The sequence below is a fragment of the Ambystoma mexicanum genome, chromosome 1p, assembly GCF_040938575.1.
Source record: "Ambystoma mexicanum isolate Mex_15411 chromosome 1p, UKY_AmexF1_1, whole genome shotgun sequence".
NCBI classification, from domain to species: Eukaryota; Metazoa; Chordata; class Amphibia; order Caudata; family Ambystomatidae; genus Ambystoma; species Ambystoma mexicanum.
The window spans coordinates 619,172,538-619,185,807 of record NC_090921.1 but is presented as its reverse complement, the minus strand read 5'-3'; the positions used below and the strand labels follow the sequence as shown (position 1 = coordinate 619,185,807).

The 13,270-nt window shown below is 46.5% G+C and overlaps 1 protein-coding gene across 3 annotated transcripts in view; it reads left to right on the top strand.

Moving 5' to 3' along the window:
* SPPL2B (signal peptide peptidase like 2B) overlaps positions 1–13,270 on the top strand; it is a 1,058,839-nt gene that overhangs the window by 467,162 nt on the left and 578,407 nt on the right. The window lies entirely within an intron of this gene.

Sequence of the window (13,270 nt, the reverse complement as noted above, 5' to 3'; positions counted from 1 at the left end):
CACAAAATTGCATCGCATACTAACCCCACTTTTTACAAAATCTTTGTATGAAGTCGTCATAGACTTATTGTGTATAACAGTGTCTGTAGCCAAAGGACACATGAGCAATCTTACATTGTTTTTATGTTGATATATAAGAATATGAATAAAATGTGTTTTATGCAAAATTTTGGAGAGAACATGTGATATCTATCTACAATTGTTGTAATAGTAAAGGTGGTGCACTCACCAGAACAAGTCTGTTTTTAGAGAGGAGTAATCTTTCACACCATTTCAGTTTGCATATATACCTTCCCTATGTGAGATTGTTCCCCCGAAAACAAACACAGGGAAAACCCATACAGTATCATCCCACAGTGGGACTACATTGGCCTTACATAGGCTGCTGTAGTCCCTTGTCCACTTTATCTATATCTGTTGTAGACCATGTTAGTGGGCCATTTTCCTGCCACTCTTCAAATTCACTGGTGTCCTCGGAGACATTAAGTGCTTTGGATTTTACTTAATCTGAAAATCTGATGCACCTGCAGACTAGGGTGGCATCCAACCAGCAAGACTCCTCTGGAGCCCCTTGCAAGCTCCAAACAGGAGGGAGTCCTCGGGAACCCCGCTCGCCAGCAGAGTGTTGCTGGTCTGTAAGAAGTCTGAAAGGACCTCCTACTTCTTGGCCGATGTATCTGCAGAGCGAGCTGTGCTCATAAAGCTGCAACTGTAGTCAGTGAAGCCCGCGCTGGGACAAGGCTCTCTACATCCACAACATGGCTTCGGGACCGGCCTCCCACTTCTTGCCTGCTCTGCCTGTAGATTGAGGCACGCACATGAATCTGTACCGCAGGTGGATCCAGAGCCCCTGCTTGGAGCGCCCTGAGAGTGGGGCTTAGAAATACACAGCACAGCACAGTCCATGTGCGGCCCCCTCCCTACTGTCGCTTGCTCTCTCTCTGTTGAGTCCTCCCTCCGTTGCTGCTCTCCTCACCATCAACGGCTCCCGTAGAGGTCTCACACCTCACTTATCCAACCACAGGCAGTCTGATCAGGTCTGCCAGACCTCCGATCGGGATCATGAGTGTCACTGTTGCCTACACTATAGCGGCTGCTGGGTAGTGCAGCTGTGCAATCATTACAGGTTGCTGCCAGCTCACAGGGCGCCCACCTGCCCCTTGCTGACCGTGGGTCTTAAAGGAATATCCTTGGTCACCATCTTGTCTGTGTGGCATGCTGACTTTCAGCTCCTCCCGCAGCTCAATCCCACATCGGCTGGGACCACTACTGCATCGCCGGGTGCTCCACACCTTCCTGAACCATCTATAGTGCAAAAACAATTTGCAGTTATCTGGACGATGAAAGGGTAGACTCGACTTTAGGACTTTTCATTTCTAACCTGGAGAGAGTGAGACCCTTTTTTCCCACTCATGTATTTTAATGTGATTTCTGAACTTTGTGTTTCTTTTGGTTATGGAGCATTACAAACTCCATAGGCATCATCTTTTACATTGTGTCACACAGCACCTTCAGTGCAGTGGCACAGGGAAGTCTTTCAGATTTCCCAAAGGTTTAAATACCTTCTCTGGGATAAACTACTGTTTCCCAGGGCAGTAAAGTGAAATTGACTTTACTTACATTTGTAACTTTCTAGACCCAGCACACACTATCTTAAAATAGGGTGCTGGAGGGGTTATCTAGTATCCCCTGCTTCTCATGTAACATTTTTATGTTACCCTTTCCTCACTGAATGGCTGGTGGCAGTGGTTTAATTTTAACTACCGTGGTGTGCGTTTCCCGCAGGCTTCGTTCGCAGCTGCAGTAAAGCACCCAAGGGTGCCATTTTTTTCAAAATGGCCCGGTCTTCTTTTTGCGCCGTTTCTTTGTGGGAAGGTCATTCTGGAGATTTACTCTGCGTGCCAAACCAGGGTTGGTCCCATTGTTTGCTTTGCCTTTGGCGGGATTCACGAGTGGAGCCCGCCTCTGGCTCCAGGGTGGGCAGGAAGTGAGGGAGGTGCCCGAAGCTCCCTGTGCTTGGTCTCCTAGGAGACCCAAATGCACTCTGTGATGATTGGCTGACTGTCCTGCAAGGACAGCCACCCTGCTGGCCGACTGACAGCTAGGCTGGCATGAATGGGAGAGAACTGAATAGAGGCTTTTGGCTTGGAAGGCAGTCGACCACTGGACGAAGGAACCGAAGAAGATCTTGAAGAGGACGCCTGCTGCAACACCTGAACTGTTGGTTTTGTCGGTGAAGCCCTGCTGCTGTGCTGAAACGCCAAGTTCGTATCGGCATAGAAGCCCCTGCAAAGACGACTTCTCCCTTTGAGTTGGTGGGACCTATCAACTCCAAATTAAGCCACCTGGACATTCTCTCAGAGCTGGTTGCCTTTTCACAGAGTTGCTGCTGGAAACCGACTAGCCAGGGAGAGGAACACCAGATTGCGTGCATTGCTTTTAAGTTGGGAAAGAGCTACAGGAAGATCCTCCGGACTCCCAGGAAGCAGGGGAGCCCTCTCAACAGAGTGCGGGTGTCCGCTCCTCTCTCCTCTTGACAGGCGCAGAGGCAGCACAAACTCCTCCCTCCCCATTGGGTCTTGGCACCTGGGAAATGGAAACCGCAGGCCACCGCAACCCTCTGGGGAAAGAGGGTTAGGGCCCGTTGAGTGGATGGGTAGAGGGAGTTCAGGATAACCGGAAAGAGGTTTAGGATATTACAATGGATGGGTAAGGGGGTTTAGGGAAACATGCTCCTCGATTCCAGTGCCCTTCTTGCTGATGGTTGTTGGCAGTGGCTCCGCCCTCACACACTCTCATACAACTATCACACTCTCAGAATTACTCCAATGGAAGGTCTTTGTATTGGAGCCTCTAACCAATATACACCATAGGTTTGGTATTCTCTAGTGCTGCTTTGGTTTTCAAACTGCCTTCTCAAACATGAACTTCACCCTCATTTCCTCATGAAGGCAAACCCTCCCAACATCATATCATATAGTGGTAACTCCCCACCAATATGCAGATCACAAGTTCCCCACATCACCCTGTGCGAGAGTAGCAAACAATAACATGCACACGAGGTGCTAAAACACTTAGCTCTGGGTTCTGCTGGAGTCCTAGGTCCTTCGGCCTTTTTGTGTTGATGGGCGTGATACGTCTCACCAATCCGATCAAACAACAAGCTGAAAATAGCAAAACAAAGTCAGTGCACGTGCCTGCGAAATGTCGTTCCTAATGAACGTTCCCTAAAGGGTTAAAGATTGTCACAGGTGCGGTTGCTTCACCGCCAAGCTAACTCCAACTCTGGATTAGTATTCATGCTCTGCATGCAATAAGTTTAACTCGTCTTTTCGTGCTTCTGAAATTGTTCTACACATTAATCCCACAGCGCGTAGCGCATCTCCCTCCGACGGGATAAATCAGCTGTTCTAGGGAAAAGACGTGTACTTAGCTTTTCATGTACATGGGGCTGGGGGTTGAGCAGGCGAGCGGTGCCCCGCGTAGGCGTGCCTCCAGGAGCTCGAGATACACACGTCCTCTCTTGCCGGTGGTCAGGATTGCGAGCGGTGCTTTCTGGGCGCGGCTCGCGCATGTGCAGTAGCGCGCGTATGGTCCTTTTTCTCCCAGCAGGCCCGTGAAGCGCACGGCCTGCTGGGCAATGTAGTTTCCTTGCGGTTCTCCTTCCTTGGGCCTTTTTCCTGCAAAAAGGGAGGAGAACACGCCTGGACAAGCTGTTTGGACACCCTAGGGCCCTCTTAACTCCCCCCAGAACCCCCAAAACACTGCCGATTGCCCCAGCCCTGACAGCGGGACCCCAGAAGCAAGGAAAGTCCATCTCGAAAGCCAGAAACCACGGAATTGCTATTTGTGGTAGTCGCGAGGAGCTGAAACGCCGACGTGCCCCTTGTTGGAAAGATTGCTGGTTGCGAGCGGTGACTGTCCCAAGGCAGTGCAGGAGTCCCCCGACGTCCTCCCTCTTGTCCCCACGACTGAGGCCCAGGAACAGTGAGATCTGCAGAGCTGCACAGGAACAGAAGTCATCTGCTGCACTTTTTCTTCTATACAAAGGTACTGTAAAAAGTCTGAGAGAACTTCCCTCTTATTGTAGAGTTGCTTGCATCTTCTACTACTCGCATGTCTAACCAGCTCGTGGCACTACATTCGATTCTTGTCTTCAAAGACTTCTAAAACAGCCTATATAAGACTTTTGCCCATTGACTTTGGCTTAACCTGTTATAACTGAATGACTCTGCTTAGTGGATCTAAAAGTATTTGCCTGCTTAAGAATATTTGTGATCTCTTGTTTGTTCTAATAACCTTTTCCTTTAACCAATTTCTAAAAGGATTCTAAATGCAACAGTAAGATATTCATGTCCCCAGCACCCTAGCTATTGAAGTCACTTGAGGGTGTAGGTTAGGACTGTGAACCATCCCAAAAGGGTCTTTACTGATTGAAGAATATTAAGAGTGTGTGTTTTGAAGTGTATTTGAGTGTTACTGAAGAAGGCTTACTTTAACTGACTGATAAATACATTAATAACTGTTTATTCAAGAAGCCTTGTGTGTAGTGTTTATTTGAATACGTGTCACTATGAATCTATGTGTAACTCCCCTACATCTCACATTGACCCCTCTTGAGATAAGCCTGGCTGCTCAGCCACACTACCAACATGTGTAGTACAGACTTATACCAAAGGTTGGGTTCCTATTGCCAGGAGGTCAAGGTTATTGTAGTGCACCCTAGGGGTACTGCATACAATCTTGCCTAAAAAGGTCAAGGTTTCTGTGGTCGTCTAGATGATCTTCGAAGCAATAGAGTCTGTCGTTGGTGCCTGTTGGATCTTCGATGCCAGTCAAGCCTTCGGTGCAGTTGTCTACCGAAGCTGTTGACGCCGGTGGGGCCTAGTTTACCGGCTTAGTCCCTAGGTCTTGTTGACCCACCAAGGAAGGTTTTGGCTAAATCTACACCTCTAACGCTTTCTAAGCCTCTGGGCTCCATGCCTGAGAACTTTTGTCCCCCTTCCTAAAAAGGATTTTTTTAGGAACCTCACTTCAATTTTTGAAGAGGAACTTTCGGGTGGGGAGGATGCCCCATTTGGGCTCCAGTATGGGACTCCTAATGTGCCGGAGGGACTCATTTCTGAGCAGAGCAGGATGCAGGACCCATGTGACACTTTGCATAACGCAAGTTGTATTGATAACTCTCCGGAGTTGGAGTTCGGCAAGCCGGAACCTGGGGAGCATGCTGACTCTTCGTATAGGCACCTTACGTCTAAGGTGGTGGAAAACTTGGGCTGGTCCAGAGCTCCAGCGCCTTATGATCAGGATGATTTTACGGATATTTTGGACAGGGGTCCGCCTACAGACCCTGTGTTACCTTTCCATGTGGCTCTTCAAAAAAGGATGGCCAGGAATTTGGGAGACCCGGAGACTAATCCGGCGGTTGACAAGTCTTACACGAAAATACCGCCCCTCCAGTAGCGACCCCGGCTATCTGTCACAACACCCCACTCCTGAGAGTCTGGTGGACCAGGCTGCTACGGCTACCTCGAAGCAAGCTGCGTACCCTACTATCCTCCTGATGGGGACGATAAGCACGTATATGGAAGGGCGCGGAAGGTATTTTCAGCGGGGAGTATGGCGTTAAAATCAGCCAACTCCACCTGTGCGCTTGCAAAATTTTCTTACTCTGTGGGAGTGCATCTCCATGGCGGCGGAGCACATTCCAGAAGGGGATGAGGGGGACGGCTTTCTGGCTATTAAGGATGGCAAGGAAGCCATGTGGGAGTCCCTCCAGTCTGGATTGGATTCTGCAGATCCATGGCTATGAGGACCGCAATACGCAGGTTTGCGTGGTTGCAGAAGTCAGGTTTTTCACCTGATGTTAAGGCTTGTCTTCTCAACATCTCTTTTTGGCAGCAAGGCTGACGAAAGCCTTCAGAAGTTGCAGACCTCTAAGGCAGCCGAGAAATCTTTAGGCACCGCTGTTAGGCAACCTCAGCCTTTTCGTTCTAGCGGACAACGATAGAGGGGTATATCTTTTTGCTACTACTCCTCATTTGGAAGGGCGAGAGGAATGGCCAGTCAAAGGGTTTCAGCGAAGTCTGCTCCAGCAGCAGCCTCTTTACTATTGGCCGCTGCAACATCCGCTTCAAAACCACTCTGAAGGATTCAGTCACAGTTCGCCAGTGGGGGCAGACTGTCTCAGCATCTCGAAGAACACCGGGGAAACACTCTTTGAGGATTCCGGATCCGCTCCTTGTGCAGGTGATTTTAACCCTGCTAGAGAAATGCGCTATAGAACCAGTGCCTGTGGCGGAGAGGAAAAAGAGTTGTGATCCCAAAAAGGACGGGGGACTAAGACCCATCTTGGACTTGAGATACTTGAACAAGTTCCTTAGAAAAGACAAATTCAAGAGGGTCACTCTTTCTCAGATCCTTCAGGCCCTCCAACTTCAGGATTGGTTGGTTTCATTGGACCTTCAGGATGCATATTTTCATGTGCCGATCCATCTCAAGCCCAGGAAATAACTGAGGTTCACTGTTGGCGGCTGGCACTATCAGTTTCGAGTCCTGCCATTTGGGTTGACCTCCCCCCAAGGGTATTCACCAAAATGATGGTGGTGGTGGCAGCGCATCTCGGGAGAGGGAGAGGGAGAGGGAGAGGGGGTTCACGTCTACCCCTACCTGGGCGATTGGCTGATAAGGGCACGTTCTCCCGAACAAGCCTTGGATCATCTCAACATTATCTTCCACTCCCTACACAGTGGGCTTCTTGGAGAAGTCACAGAACACACCCTGGACGTTGCCGACCAGGAACCCAATGCTGCACTCCTCACGGGATAATATCCCAGGTCAAATATTTCAACTGAAAAGGGGGGATCCATTACTCCATTGAGTCAGTCATCCCTATTAGTTGAGGCAGTAAAGCTGTAATTTTGTGGCGCGCACTATACACATGTGCTCATAAATTAATCATAATTTCATAGTCATTAAGGTGTAATCATCTTTCAATATTTCTGTCTGCCTGCTGGAGTAAAGAGAGGAAATCAACAAAACTGACTCAAGACAGGTTAAACGGAGAACGCAAGTGTTTATATATAAAAGTCTCTCTGTATTGCACTGTTAACTCCACAGTGCGGTGTATAGACAGTAAAGATTGTCCCAAGACAGTGATTCAAAAACAACAATGATACAATTTGAGCTGTAGAGATGCTCGGGTAAACCAAACCAGGTCAATCAAAAAAATGTATAAAGTTATATCATAATTACATCATTAGTAATAACTTTTGGAGTTTTCAACATAAAAAAGCACTCCTAGGTGATGTTTGGTGCCAACGCGTTTCGGATTACATTAATCCATCTTCAGGGCTGGATGTGCTCATATTTCATAATATATTCGTGATAGTCTCTCGTTGGGTCCTAATTAGTCCGGAGGATAGGACTCATAAGTATTGTCGGGTCTGGAGTGAGTCTTTTAACAACCAGACCGCAGAGGAGTAGTGGCGGGATGCAAAACCCTTGCAGGCATTTCCTAAATGGCGCGTGCACTGTGTGGTTCCCTTCTTGCCTATATATGTGATTAGCCGTTTGTACCGGGATCGTGTCGCCGCCGTGTGTTTTTTGCTATTACTGGGAACGATCCCAGTAATGGCAGTAACCACACGGTGCCGACTCCAGACCCGACAATACTTAGGAGTCCTGTCCTCCGGATTAATTAGGACCCAAAGAGAGACTTTATCACGAATATGTTATGAAATATGAGCACATCCAGCCCTGAAGATGGATTAATGTAATCCGAAACGCGTTGGCACCAAACATCACTTAGGAGTGCTTTTTTATGTTGAAAACTCCAAAAGTTATTACCAATGATGTAATTGTGATATAACTTTATACATTTTTTTGATTGACCTGGTTTGGTTTACCCGAGCATCTCTATAGCTCAAATTGTATCATTGTTTTTGAATCACTGTCTTGTGACAATCTTTACTGTCTATACACCGCACTGTGGAGTTAACAGTGCAATACAGAGAGACTTTTATATATAAACACTTGCGTTCTCTGTTTAACCTGTCTTAAGTCAGTTTGGTTGATTTCCTCTCTTTACTCCAGCAGGCAGACAGAAATATTGAAAAATTATTACACTTTAATGACTATGAAATTATGATTAATTTATGAGCACATGTATATAGTGCTTGCCACAAAATGACAGCTTTACTGCCTCAACTATTAGGGATGACTGACTCAATGGAGTAACGGATCCCCCCTTTTCAGTTGAGATATTTGACCTGCAATATTATCCCGTGAGGAGTGCAGCATTGGGTTCCTGGTCGGCAACTTCCAGGGTGTGTTCTGTGCCTTTGTATTCTGGATCCCGAGTGGCCTCGATCTTCCCAGCTGCACCTGAAGTTTACCCTACTCAACTAGACACATCAGTTTATCATCCTGTATACCAGTACTACTTTTTATTGAATACGTACCTGTAACATCCAGTAGTGCCTCCCGCCCCCCGATTTTTCTACTCTTCTTGGAGAAGTCCCATATGACACCGTCCCAACAGCTCCTGTGCATCGGGGCTATTTTGGATACCTCCTTGGGAAAGTGCTCGCCTCCCAAGGTGAGGGCCCAAGACATTCTCCAGATGGTAACGAAATTCCAGAATGCCCAGAATCTTCCGGCCTTCGAGTTCTTGAGGTTGCTCGGCCTCATGGCATCTTGCATTTTTCTAGTACCAGAGGCCCACTTGCGAATGCGATCCCTTCAATGAGCTCTCTGTTCGCAATGGTCTCACTTCTCAGGACGAATGTCGGACCGCCTTCAGATTCCGTTAAGAGTCTCGGGGATCTTCTGTGGTGGGCCTGCGAGGACAATGTTCTGAAAGGCAAGCACTTTGGCAACCATGGCCGGAGATCACTGTAGTGATGGAGCTCATGCCAACGAGTTGACTGTCAGCGGTCGTTGGTCTCAGTCTGAGTCCAAGCTACACATCAATCTTTTGGAGCTGAGAGCGATCAGACTAGCGGTGAAGGCTTTTCTGCCGTCTGTACGGGGAAAGAATGTCCTGATAATGACGGACACTACAGTGACCATGCACTACCTCAACAAGAGAAGAGGCGTAGGGTCACTACCACTTTGCAGAGAGGCAATGTAGCTCTGGTATTAGGCTATTCAAGAAGGGATCTCCCTCTCAGCGGTTCACCTGGCCATGGAGGAACACATGGCGGTGGGCGCTCTGAGCAGGCGCAGAGCACAGTCTCCCACGAGTGGGAACTAGCTCAGGAAATACTTCAAGAGATCTTTCTTTAAAACATTTTTTAAATTGTTTTGGTTTATACAAAAGACACCTTTACAAAAATATGAACAATAGTAAAACAAACTACATTTAAAAGATAAGCCAAAAAATAAGCCAAAAAAAGAAAAACAAAAAAAACAACCAAGGGACTCTCAGGGAACAAGGAACTATGATAGTACTTTCAAAGTACTACAGTTTTCTTTTAAGTTATGATAGAACTTAATTTCCAGACTTGAACTATTGTTGATGTTAACATAATCTTTTGACCAGCAATCATTCTGTCCCAAAAAAACTCTGAAAAAAGACTCTCTCCTTGTCCACAAATCTTCTAAAAAGCAGGAGCCTGGCTTCTCAAGTGCCAAGAGATCTTCGCCCTTTGGGGAACCCCTCAAGTGGATCTGTTCGCAACCGGTGTCAACCGGAAGTGCGAACTGTACTGCTCGAGAGAATTTCATCCGAGAGGAGCAATAGGAGAAGCATTTGTGGTGGATTGGGAATTCCCACTGCTGTATGCGTATCCTCCATTCCCCGTCATTCCTCAAGTAATCAGGAGGTTAAGGCGGTTCGGGAGCAGCATGCTCTTCATTGCCCCGGATTGGGCTAGGCAAACGTGGTACAAGGACCTTCTGGATATGACCATCTGTCATCAGATACGTTTTCCACAAAGGGAGAATCTTCTCTCGCAAGAGGAGGGTCGGGTTCTCCATCCAGAGGTCAACACTCTCAACCTTCATGCTTGGCTTGTGAACGGTTGAGGTACAAGGATTGGAACCTCCCGGATGACGTGATGGAGGTGCTGCTTTCGGCCAGACAGCCAGCAACAAAGTCTCTGTACCATTGCCATTGGAATAAGTTTTGTGACTGGTGCAGAGACAAGAATGTTGATCCTTTTCAGAGTATGACACTGGATGTTCTATACTTTCTGCCCTCAGTGGCACACAAAGGTCTTCAGGTTGGTACCATCAAGGGTTACCTGGCAGTGCTTCTGAGGAATGTTCCTTTAAGATCCCTCTGGTCACTCAGTTTCTAAAAGGGCCCACAAATGTGTTCCTGCTTTCTACCTTTCAGGTTCCGGTGTGGGTCCTCCAACCGTGTTTTAAAATTTCTGATGGGTGCCCCTTTTGACCCCTTGCACTCATGTCCATTGAGGTTGTTGACTTTTAAGACAATACTGTTGCTCTTATATCTGCAAGAAGAGTGAGCGAGTTGCAAGCACTTTCTTCCAAGCCACCCTTTACTATAGTCCACAAGGACAGGGTTGTGTTGAGGTTGAAACCCTCCATCTTGCCTAAGGTGGTTTTGAACTTTCACCTACGTCAGAAAATTGTGCTGCCAGGATTCTACCCTCCTCCACATCCTAGTAAAGACTAGGAAAGGCTACATCGGTTGGACCCTTGGAAAGCGCTGGGCTTTTATATTTCCAGGATGTCCAAATTGAGAGTGGACGACCAGCTCTTTGTAGGGTACATTGGACACAGACTGGGCCAGGCTGCTTCCAAGCAGACCTTGTCTAGGTGGATCATCCTAACTATTCCTGAATGCTATATGCTGGTAGGCAAGGACCCTCCTGAAGGTTTACGTGCCCATTCCACCACGGGCATGGCCACCTCGACTGCCCTGCACAGAGGGGTCCTTATTAAGAACATCTGTGATGCGGCAACGTGGTCATCTATACACACATTTACTACATTACTCTCTGAATACTTGCCACGCTCAGGATGTTGCTTTTGTTAAGCCGTCCTTTATTCTGCCCTCTGAAAATTCTGCATGTCTTCATTCTTCTCCCTACTCCTATCATGGATACTGCTTTGGGAGTCTGTCAAAGATGAGGAATACCAAGAACAAGTTACTTACCCCTGGTAACGTTCTTTCAACTGGATGTTCCTCCAACGTATTCCTCATCGCCCTCCCAACCTACCCCTCTGTAGAATTTCCCATGCTATTGCAGCTTTCGTTCCCACAAGGCTGAGTACTGTCCTGCCCGTATTTATGGGCGCTTCTGATACACAAGGAGGGAAAAACAGAACTGAGGCCAACGGGCGCAGTGTGTGCTACTTAGAACATCGGATGACGTCACACACAACGGTGGACTTCAAGGGATATCGACTTGACGCCATTGACGCAGGGCGCCCTATGCCGAAAAGATTTCCTGAAGCAGCCGAAGCTGAACATTGCATGTCAAAGATGAGGAATACGTTGGAGGAACAACCAGTCAAAAGAATGTTACCAGGGGTAAGTAACTTTTTCTTCTGCAACCTCAGAATCTGGAAAAATAAATAGTGTGATATATAAATGCCATTACCGTCCTTGCGTTTTAAGTCACCTTGGGGTGTAGGAATTGTGTAAGAAGCATATCTAAAGATTATCCACTAACTAACTTGTTCTGATTCTGAAAGCTCATTTTAAAGTATATTTACATTGTTAATGAATTACCTTTTTAAAGAACGCATATTTAAAAATGTATGTTAATTTAATAAACTATTTATAACTGAAACCTTGAGTGTAAGTGTTAATTGGTTACTTGTATTTACGAATTTCATTGGTACAGCTCTACAGCTCACATTTACTCCTCTTGGGGTGGGTTACCTAATACCAAGCAGATAAGTGTTGTGTAGTCTCACACAGTGTGACTGCACCAATTCTTACCTAACACATACACCAAGTCCCGACATAGTCTCATGGTGGAAGGTTCCTGTTATCCTGTTAAAGCTTTTATTGAGGAGTTGAAGCGCATTTACACCCACTAGTCTTTTATTCTCCGCCTTAATACTGTGCGGGAAAGGCTCAGTCTTTTTTTTTTAAATCAAGAATAGATAAAGCATCTCTTAAAGATCTAACGTAAAGGTTGCTTTCTTAGTAGCCATTGTGTCTGTCAGAAGAATTGGTGAACTACAGGCTTTATTAGTTATAGAACCATTCATCGCGATTCATAAACATAAAGTAGTCCCAAGAACACATCCACAGTTCTCACCAAAATAATCTCAAAATAACATGTGAAGCAATTAAGTTGCCAGTGTTTTTCCATAACCCACAAAGCAGAGTGGAACAAGCACTTCATACACTCTCTCATGTTCTACCTTGCAAAACCAAACCAATTCGTAAGACTGGCCAATACATTTTGTGTATCGCTATAGTTTGAGAATGGGATGCAGTCACCAAAACAACCGCAAGATGGATTGTAAACCGCATCTAGTTTTTGCTACACATTGTTTGTTTATTAGGTTTATATAGAGCTTTAACCCTTTAAGTGCCATGGATATTTCCCCCCAGTGCCAAGGCCTTTTTTGGTGATTGCGGTATGTGGCCATTCAATGGCTTGTAACTTTTTTGTTACATTAGATATCTCAGCCAGATTTGGCTCCTTTTTTTTCCCACATGTAGGCAGTCGTAACGCCACCCAGGAATCCTAGGTTGCTGTAGGGAGGGTGAGAGAAAATGAGCAAAAAGGGCGAAATGTTGTGTTTTTTCAAAAATGACAATAAAATGATGTACAAAGAAGCCTGTGGTTTTTTTTCCTTGTAAGAGCTAGGAAGAAATGGTTTGCTGTGCTGAATTCTCCAATTTCCTGGCTTTTAAGAACAGGTTGAGTGGAAACAACCGGGGATTCTGGGTAATAAATTCTGGCCCGCTTCGCGCAAGTCAGACTTCTGTGTATTCCCACGGGTGTCCTCTTTTCAGAAATGCATGGAGTTCTGAGTTTTCCTTGTTGGCTTGGACACCCTAGGACCAAATCTGTATGGTGTGCACATTCATCAAAATCTTGCAATCCTGCTGTGCGAAAAGAGTTTGGGTTACCAGTGTTTTAGGCTTTCCCCTTGGCGCCCAGGTAGGTGCACCCACACATGTGAGGTAGCGTTGTTAGGGAGAATTCTCTGTTTAGGCTGAATTTCCTAACCTAGTGAGTCTCCCAGCAGCTTTGCTGGATTTCTGGAGTTTTCTTTTTCCTCACACTCTTGGACATGATTTGAGGTGTTTCTTTGACTGTTAATGTGTTTT